The sequence below is a fragment of the Dendropsophus ebraccatus genome, chromosome 14 (genome assembly GCF_027789765.1).
Source record: "Dendropsophus ebraccatus isolate aDenEbr1 chromosome 14, aDenEbr1.pat, whole genome shotgun sequence".
NCBI classification, from domain to species: Eukaryota; Metazoa; Chordata; class Amphibia; order Anura; family Hylidae; genus Dendropsophus; species Dendropsophus ebraccatus.
In genome coordinates, this window is record NC_091467.1 from 56,313,788 (window position 1) to 56,323,029 (window position 9,242).

At 46.4% G+C, this 9,242-nt stretch overlaps 1 protein-coding gene across 1 annotated transcript in view; it reads right to left on the reverse strand.

Annotated features, from left to right (window-relative positions):
* The window catches only part of EVPL (envoplakin), a 40,575-nt gene extending 37,012 nt beyond the window's left edge, over window positions 1-3,563 (reverse strand). The window contains exon 1 of the mRNA XM_069953924.1: window positions 3,473-3,563. The gene's annotated coding sequence lies outside the window, so the exon portion shown is untranslated. The remainder of the gene's footprint in view (window positions 1-3,472) is intronic.
* Between the last annotated feature and the right edge of the window lie 5,679 nt (window positions 3,564-9,242).

A 9,242-nucleotide genomic window follows, 5' to 3' on the forward strand; every position in this document is an offset into this window, starting at 1 on the left:
GAGCCGGCCGGGTCACGGAACGGCCGGTCTCTTACGTAGTGGGAACATAGCCTAAGGCTGGGTTCACACACAGTATATTTCAGTCAGTATTTTGCAACCTCAACCAGGAGTGAAAACACAGAAAGGGCTCTGTTCACACAATGTTGAAATTGAGCGGATGGCCGTCATATAACGGTAAATAAATGCCATTATTTTAATACAACGGCCGTAGTTTTAAAATAACAGCAAATATTTGCCATTAAATGGCGGCCATCCACTCAATTTCAACAGTGTGTGAACAGATCCTTTCTGTGTTTTCAATCCACTCCTGGTTTTGGTTGCAATACTGACTGAAATATACGTAGTGTGAACCCAGCCTAACACAGTTCATTTTTTTTGTTCATAGAAGAATATTCCAGACTTCAGTCAAAAAACTTGAAAGGAGTCTGCAGGGACATTACACACAAAGCCACTCGGTAACACTAACCCCACATCCGAAACATCTACAGTTACCTCTTTTTATCACACTGTTCCTCTCTGTGTGTCCTTCTTAATGCTACAAGAGTGGGGTTGGCTGCAGGAGCCCAAGTGGGTGGCAGAGAACAGTTCCCATTAACCCCTGCTAATATCTATCTATTCCAGGCTCTAATCCTCTCCTATATTGCTGCGCCTCTTATTCTCTGCTGTTTCATAGACAAATAGCTGATCCTCCTATAACTCCTAGTGCTGCAACTGAGCATGTGTGACCAGCTGAAGCTTAAAGGGGTATTCCACAGTTCTCAGCTGCTGCTTTCTTCTGAAGACACGAAAAACTGTGTGTGAGCTTTTCTCTCTGTCTCCCTCCTCCCTTACGAGACAGCTGAGTCCCTGGCATGCTTTATCTGCAACTTTTTAGTTTCTTTGTAATGCTGGGAGGGTTAATCTGAGGTGAAGTTGCTGATGAACTCGCTGTGATTATCCCTCCGGCATTACAAAGTTGCAGATAGGGACTAGTTTAACATCAGCCATCTGGAAAGGGAGGGGGAAATGAAGAGAAAAGATCACACACAGTTTTTAGCGCCTTCAGCAGAAAGCAGCCGCTCAGAACTGAGAGAAGGAGACTAAATAGATAATAGGAAGTATGGAAGAATTTGTTAGTCTCACCATGGGCAGCAACATATGAAAACATATGTTTGAGTGGAATACCCCTTTAAGTACAGGGTGTAACCTTAGGTAATGAACTATAAACATCACATTTTGAAACAAAAGAGGTGAATGATTACGTGGGAAACTACTGATAATACTTACTGTATATTGCGGATTTGTAGGAGTCATCAATGGGGCCCAGAAACAAAGCACTCAAAATTGACTAATAAAATATAGTACCAAACTTATTACTAACCATAGCATATAGTGCCCTATCACAGTGCCAATAAAATCACAGCATAAAGCCTTTAAAATAGTGGAAAGAACCTTCTATGGCTAGGTTCACACTACAGGATTTTGACTCCTCATTAGCAAATATCGGAGGTCTTTTTGACGGCCGTCAGCAATGACGGCCACAAAATCCCTTCGTGTGAACTTCGTGTGAGCCTATCACCAAAAGAAAGAACAGACACCAAAAGACACAAGGTGGACCTAAATGTCTCCAGGAAAACACATTGGCCCAGAGTCATTTGTGGTGAAGTCCCCAATGTATACTCCTGGTGATAGATCCCATATTATCTATATACTAGCGTCACCTCTTACTTTAATCCTATATGTGATGATAAGGAGGAGACTGCAGACCTTTGCGTCATGTGTCAATATAGATTTTTATTTCCTGACTAATCTACGAGCCTATTTAAAGGGGTGGTTCACCCCTAAAAAAAAATTTTCAAATCAACTGTTGCCAAAAAGTGCCAGAGAATAGTAATTTACTTCTATTAAAAAAATCTCAAGTCCTCCAGTACTTATCAGCTGCTGTATGTCCTGCAGGAAGTGGTGTATTCTCTTCAGTCTGGAGGGGAGGTTTTCTATGAGTATTTGCTGCTGCTCTGGACAGTTCCTGACATGGACAGAGTTGGCAGCAGGGAGCACTGTGTCAGACTGGAAAGAATATATCACTTCCTGCAGGACATACAGAAGCTGATAAGTACTGGAAGACTTGAGATTTTTAATAGAAGTAAATTACAAATCTCTGGCACGTTCTGGCACCTGGTGATTTGAAAGAAAACAAAAATTTGGTGAACATCCCCTTTAATGGCTGACTACGGTTAAAACTGTAATTACAGCAGGAAGAGAGGCTCTGAAGCACTAACTGCAGCTATAACAAGTGAAGTTCACCGTAAATTACATACAGGAACAGGTAAATTATATTATTTAGGAGGGGAGGCACTTTCTTTACTGCATTTTTCATAGTCTGATTCATTCAGGAAAGTATTGAAATATTGAATATTGAAATATTGAAGTATTGAAATGTGTTGAAATATTAATGATGAGGGTAATAGTGATGAAATGATAGGAGGGATAGTATTACCATCATTTATGTCCGTGGCTTCTGAACATTAGAATGAAACGGTAGAGTTTTCCAGTAATACTACTGGATTGTGTATATAACCTCATCTCACCTCTTACACTCCCTCCATCAGCTGTATCCCCTGCAGAGGAAACCTCATTTTACCAGATCATAGTACAAGGTTCAGTGAAGCACATAAAGATCTGACTGGTGGTGCACAGGACTGAAGGCGGGATGGATCATGACGTATCTTTTTCAGTATGTATATCAGTTCAGTGTCATTGTTGACAACTCGTTGTCTAGCTTACCGACCACCACTCTGCTCTAAAAGCAGACTTTTGACTGATTTATAGTTATAATATAGATATATAGAGATATAGGGGGACATTTATCATCATGTTCCCTGGTGTACGCCATGGAGAAGTGTCAGATTCGCCCCTTTTCTGTGGCGTACGCCAGCTGTATCCCCTGATGGGCAAGGCATCTGATTTATCATGATTTACTCCCGCTAGCAGGTGTAAATCATGATACAAATCTACACCTGCTCCCGATCCTGCTCCATGGCTGGCCAACTTTACTAAGAGGTGTATGCCTTTTAGTAAATCCGGTTGGGGAAAAAGGGGACAGGGTGTATATATACTGTCTTATATAGGTATATATGCTTTCTGTATAATATATAAATATGCATACTATCCCTATATATACACACCAGCCAGGCCACAGCTTTTAGAGTAGAGTGGTGGTTGGTAACCTAGACAACAAGCTGTCAACACTGGGAGGAAAAGAGCAGCATATCAGGAGAAGGAGACAAGTTTGTTAAAGGAATATATTTGCAAAAAAAGTACAATAAAAATTTACTTGACAAATCCTACAAGTATAACTATGTTAGTTGTAGGGATCTACACTTATACACAATCTGTAGTCCAGCTCGGCACCCTCCCAGATCTGGTCGGCCTGGCTTTACACTCTGAAATCTCAGCTCTAGGACTGTGGTGTCTTTGGTGGGGACTTACTCACCGCTTCTACCTGGTTCTAGGTGTGGAGCAGAGTTACTGCCCTGCAGGATTCCTCTCTCTCCACCTTCTTTCTCCAGGCCAAGAATGGAAAACACACAGGTAAGGCAGAATTTGGAAAAAATGCTCGGTATTTCTTCAGAGCAAAGAGAATGGAAAGGGGCAGGACAAAGGTGTGGTGTCTCAGGTGAAGTTCACAGCGCAGCGGGCCGGCTAAAAATAGGTGACAGGAACACCTAGTAGCACTATGAGCGTGTACGTTACCTGTTACCTGGGAGGAAGTGCCGACCGTATGTTTCCACAGGGGAAATGGCTGCAGGACCCTCCATATATTACAATGTGTAACGTAACAGGATACATAGGAGAGACACCAGGAAAAAGGTTGTGTCTATAATTCTATAAACTAAAGTGGTCCAGGCACAGTAATCAGAGTTATCACATAGTATTTTGGTCATTATGGAACATAACAGACAAAACTATAAAAAAATAAAATAAAATATATACTCACTACTGATTTAAGCTAAAACTAAAACGTTATACCTGCCTAAGACTGAGCATACTAAAGCCCTAATACACAAAGCGATTATTGGCCATATTTGACCGATATCGGCTGTTGAGGACGATAATAGTCTTGTGTAATAGAAGACAACAGTCAGACGGAAAACTGACATGTCAGTTGTTCGTGCGGCCGGATGGAATCCCGGCCGGTGCGTATTCTATGTGTATAAACTCCGACCGGGATTCCGTTCATTCCAATACAACATATGTTTTCTATAAATCACGGCCGTTGTTGCAATTTGAGTGATTTATGCGAAACATACGTTGCGTGAACATAGCCTAAAGGTGTATCGATGGCAGATCTATCGCTCCAATTTAGTTGACTGAGGTTTTCCCACGTAAGACATTAGAAGCATATTTCTAGAATAAGCCATCAACACAGCATATGCCAACTGGGCCATATGAGAATTGGTTTACATAAAAGTTAAATGTACATGATGATACCAGATCAGGATCATGTCAATTTGTTAGTAGGTGCTATGGTTATTATCTCCAGGGTTGAGGCAGGGCAGTATACCCCTAGTGATGCCAGTTTCAGTGGGTAATGGATGACAGGCACATACCCTAAATGTAATATGGCATGGACAATAAGGACTGGAGTGCCATACTACTGGTCGCAGCACAGAAGCCAGGAAGGTAAGTACATGATATTTTTTTTAATTCACCCCTTCCCTGGGCATACAGCACAAAAGAAACCTGCCCGGACAACCCCTATTCATTTATTTTTTTAAAGGTTTTATTTATGCAATTTTGTCAATACAGAACAATTCGCAACAACACAAACAAAAAAACTCACAGGCATCAAGCTGCCTATTACTAGAGATGAGCGAACCGGCCGAGGTTCGGGTCGTCTGAACCTGAACTCTCGGCTTCTGATTCCTGCTGTCTGCCCACTCCGTGGAGAAGGTGGATACAGCCTGAGGACCGCCTGGAAAACTGGGATACAGCCATAGCCATAGGCTGTATCCCAGTTGTCTAGGCGGTCTACCAGCTCCCCCGTCCCAAGCCTCCCGACCCTAGAAGAAAATACTCATAAACCCATGACTGTATTGGGGTGTCCGTATCGGGTACCGCTAGACATTGCAACCAAATTTTGTCCATTGTGATAAGGAAGGTATATCAGGGGATTTCCATGCCATGATCACCACCTTTTTGGCACAAAATAGCAGGATATGGAATAAAAGGCGCTTATACGTGCTGAACACAATAGTGTCTATAACACCAACTAAGCATACCTGGGGAGACAGAATCCGTGGGAAGTCAACGTACTGATGTAGAAAAAGCAGCACTGACGACCAGAAGGGCAGCACTCTAGGGCATGAAAACACCGAATGTAGGAAGGTCCCTGTATCACTGTGGCAGTGGAAACAGTCATCCCCAGCGGCCATCCCCAGCAGTTTTAATCTAGCAGGAGTGAAATAGACCCTATGTAGGAAACAAAACTGTATGAGTTGGTCTCATGCACTCACCACAGACGACATGAAGTAATCAGTGACATCCTCCTAGTCATCTGCAGTAAGCTCAGGGATGTCGCTCAGCCATTTAGCATGGGCTTTTTCATAGGGTTTGGGGCACACTGATTGGAGAAGGGCATAAATATTTGTGAAGGGCTTATCCAGGTCTTCTGTGCACAAGAGGGCCTCCAGACTAGATGTTGTAAGTTTGTTCGCACCCGATCCAAACTCAGCCCGCACCAACTGTCCCAACTGAAGGAACCTAAATGGGTTGATCGCAGAACAGTTTAATGAGAGTCTTAGTTCCCATGAGGAGATAAAACCGGCAGAGTTTTTTTCCCCCGACTTCGCAGTGCATTTTATGGTAAGATGAATGGTGTCTTAAAAAAAAATACAAATAGTCCCGCAAAAAACAAGCCTTTGTCTGGCTCTGAACAAGAAAAGGCTCCTGTGAAGGGGCTAAACTGTGAAGTCCTGGATGCCCTGACATATGTACAGGTTTCTTGGCCACCACACCTCCACATTTTCTATAAGAGAAGCTCAGATGGCATTTGGAGCTTTTTCAGAAGCCTTGGAAGAAAAGTCAAGTAAAAGACACTGTTAACACTTTCCTCATTCAAAATGATAATGCCATCTCTGCACAGTAAGGTCCAAAAGGTACGGGCGGCAAAGTTTGAAGAACTTGTCCCACTTGCACTCTGCCCTGATGCCAATCTCATCAAATACCTATAAGATGAATTGGAACGCTGACTGCCCGCCCTGCCTTATTTCCCATCAGAAGTGCCTGACCTCATCAATGCTCGGGATGAATTGATGCCAGTCCCCACAATCATGTTCCAAATCTTGTGAAAAGTCTCCCTGCGAGAGTAGAGACTGTGGTTTTGGAAAGGTGTGTTCTGCAAACAAATATTGTAATGTTCAGTTGTCAACATACTTTTACCTAAGAGACGCAGCCGGGAGTATATCTGCCTGGTAAAACTTGATAGAACCTGATAGAATGGTATAGGAAACAATGAACTGAATGCAGTAAGATTGTAGAATTATGCTGCTTTAGGCATTTTTACAGTTTACTGTCAACAAGGTGAAGAGTCAAGACCCCTTCCTACCGGCTGTAAGGCCCAAGTATTCCAGTTCTGGCTGAGAAGTATTAGGTTGGTACTGATATTTAGTCTTTTGAATATAAAAACAGACATCTAAAAGGGAATCTAGCATTGACACATCCAGGGGCGTAACTAGGATTCATGGGGCCCCATAGCAAAGAACTGTATGGGGCCCCCCCCTCCCCTCCCAGACACACACTCACCTGGCCTGGCGCAGTTCCCCGGCATGCCACTCATGCACCATGGAGCTGGGAGAATAATGGAATGCTGCGTCGGGCAAAGTGAGTATGTGTATGGGGAAAGGGGGGGTGTTGGGGAGCTAAGGGGTGTAGAAGTGGAGGTATAGTGAATATAGGGTGTAGTAGTGGAAGTATAGTGGATAAGGGGTGTAGTAGTGGAGGTATAGTAGATATGGGGTGTAGTAGTGGATGACTGAGGGTGACTGGGGGGAAACTGAGGGGGACTGGGGGACACTGAATGGGAATGGGGTAAAACTGAAGGGGACTGGGATGAAACTGAAGGGGAATGGGGAAAACTGAGGGTGACTGGGGTGACTGAGGGGGAATAAGTAGACTGGGGTGACTGAGGGGGAATGGGGTGACTGAGGGGGAATGGGGTGACTGAGGGGGAATAAGGGGACTGGGGTGACACTGAGGGGGGACACTGAAGGGGACTGGGGGGACACTGAAGGGGAATGGGGTAAAACTGAAGGGGACTGGGGAGACTGAGGGGGAATTAGGGGACTGGGGTGACAAGGGGGACACTGAAGGGGGCTGGGGGGACACTGAGGGGGACTGGGGGGAATTAGGGGAATGGGGGACACTGAGGGGCACTGGGGTGACTGAGGGGGAATGGGGGGACACTGAGGGGGACTGAGGGGGAATTAGGGGACTGAGGGGGGGACACTGAAGGGAACTGGGGGGACACTGAGGGGGACTGGGGGAATTAGGGGAATGGGGGGGACACTGAGGGGGACTGGGTGAATTAGGGGGAATGGGGGGATTGGGGGGACACTGATGGGGACTGGGGTGACTGAGGGGGGACACTGGGGGGACTGAGGGGGAATTAGGGGACTGGGGTGACTGAGGGGGGACACTGAAGGGGACTGGGGTGACTGAAGGGAAATTAGGGGACTGGGGTGACTGAGGGGAAATTAGGGGACTGGGGTGACTGAGGGGAGACACTGAGGGTGACTGGTGCAGCTAGGGGTGATTGGAGCAGGAGGGCACATACACCTCCTCCTCCTCTCACCTCCACACACACGTTCCCCTCCCGGCCAGACGTGGAGCTCTCCGGTCTCTGGAAGCAGGCCGCAGGGACCACAGGAAAAGGTGATCGCGCCGCTGCAGGTCCTGGAGCTGTACAGTGGTACGGGGGTCTGCACTGAACCCCGCAATCCCCTGTACAGCTCCAGGACCTGCAGCGGCGCGATCACCTTTTCCTGTGGTCCCTGCGGCTGCTTCCAGAGACCGGGGAGCTCCAAGTCTGGCCGAAAGGGGAGAGGGACGCCTAGTGGAAGGGGCTGGGGCAGCTCAGCGGCGGCGCTGTTAAGCGGATGGAGGCCGCCGGCACCGCACCGCCCCTCTGCAGCCTGCTTACCCCTCTCCAGCATGCGTGTTCCGCGCGCCCCACACCGCCCCTCTACGGCTTGCCCGCCGGCCCCACACCGCAACGCCCCTTCCCCCCGGCCCTTTCTGGACTGCCCACGCGCCTGACAACGCGTGTGTGTGTGGGGGAGGCGCTGTTGGATCGCGTACTCTCTCAGTCCGGGGAGCATCATTGGGACGCTTGTCTTCACAAGGAGGCCCGGGCCCCCTGCTACACCGGGCCCCATAGCGACCGCCTTCCCTGCCCCCATGGTAGCTACGCCAGTGGACACATCGTATTTAGAGATAAGAGAACCTGGAGCATGCTTGAGTCGATCCGAACCCGAACTTTCGGCATTTGATTAGCGGTGGCTGCTGAAGTTGGATAAAGCCCTAAGGCTATGTGGAAAACATGGATATAGTCATTGGCTGTATCCATGTTTTCCAGACAACCTTAGAGCTTTATCCAAGTTCAGCAGCCCCCGCTAATCAAATGCCGAACGTTCGGGTTTGGATCGACTCGAACCCGAACCTGGTTCGCTCATCTCTAATCGTATTCAATGACAATTTCTGAGTGCTCCTAGTGAATATATAGAGATATGCTTGCATGACCACCACATCATTCATTTTCTATGGGTTTGAGAGTGGTAGCTGAGGGATATAGTTACGGTTGCCTATAGAAGCCTATGAAGATGTAAGAAGGTAGGAGTTAGCTACTTAGAGGGGCAGGGGAGGGAGAGATTCTAGTAAAACTTGTATGTCGCCCTGTGCTTGATTTACAACTTATACTGCCCAGTACTGATTTATAATGTCCGCCTTATTGTTGTTGCTTCTGAGGGTGCGCTATAGAAATATAGGGGAGCAGGATCACCTCTTTTGTGTGTATGCTTTGTATGGAAGAATTATAGCAGCTAGTTTGCCTCAACCAGCTCAGGGACAATTGGAAAACTGGTCAATAATGTTATATACAAGTTATATATGTCCAAAAATAATGCTTGCTGAAAGTTCGGGCCTGCTTTCATTCACAAATCCTGGAAGAAAGAAGGAAAAGAGGGGGGCATGATTAAAGCCTCTAA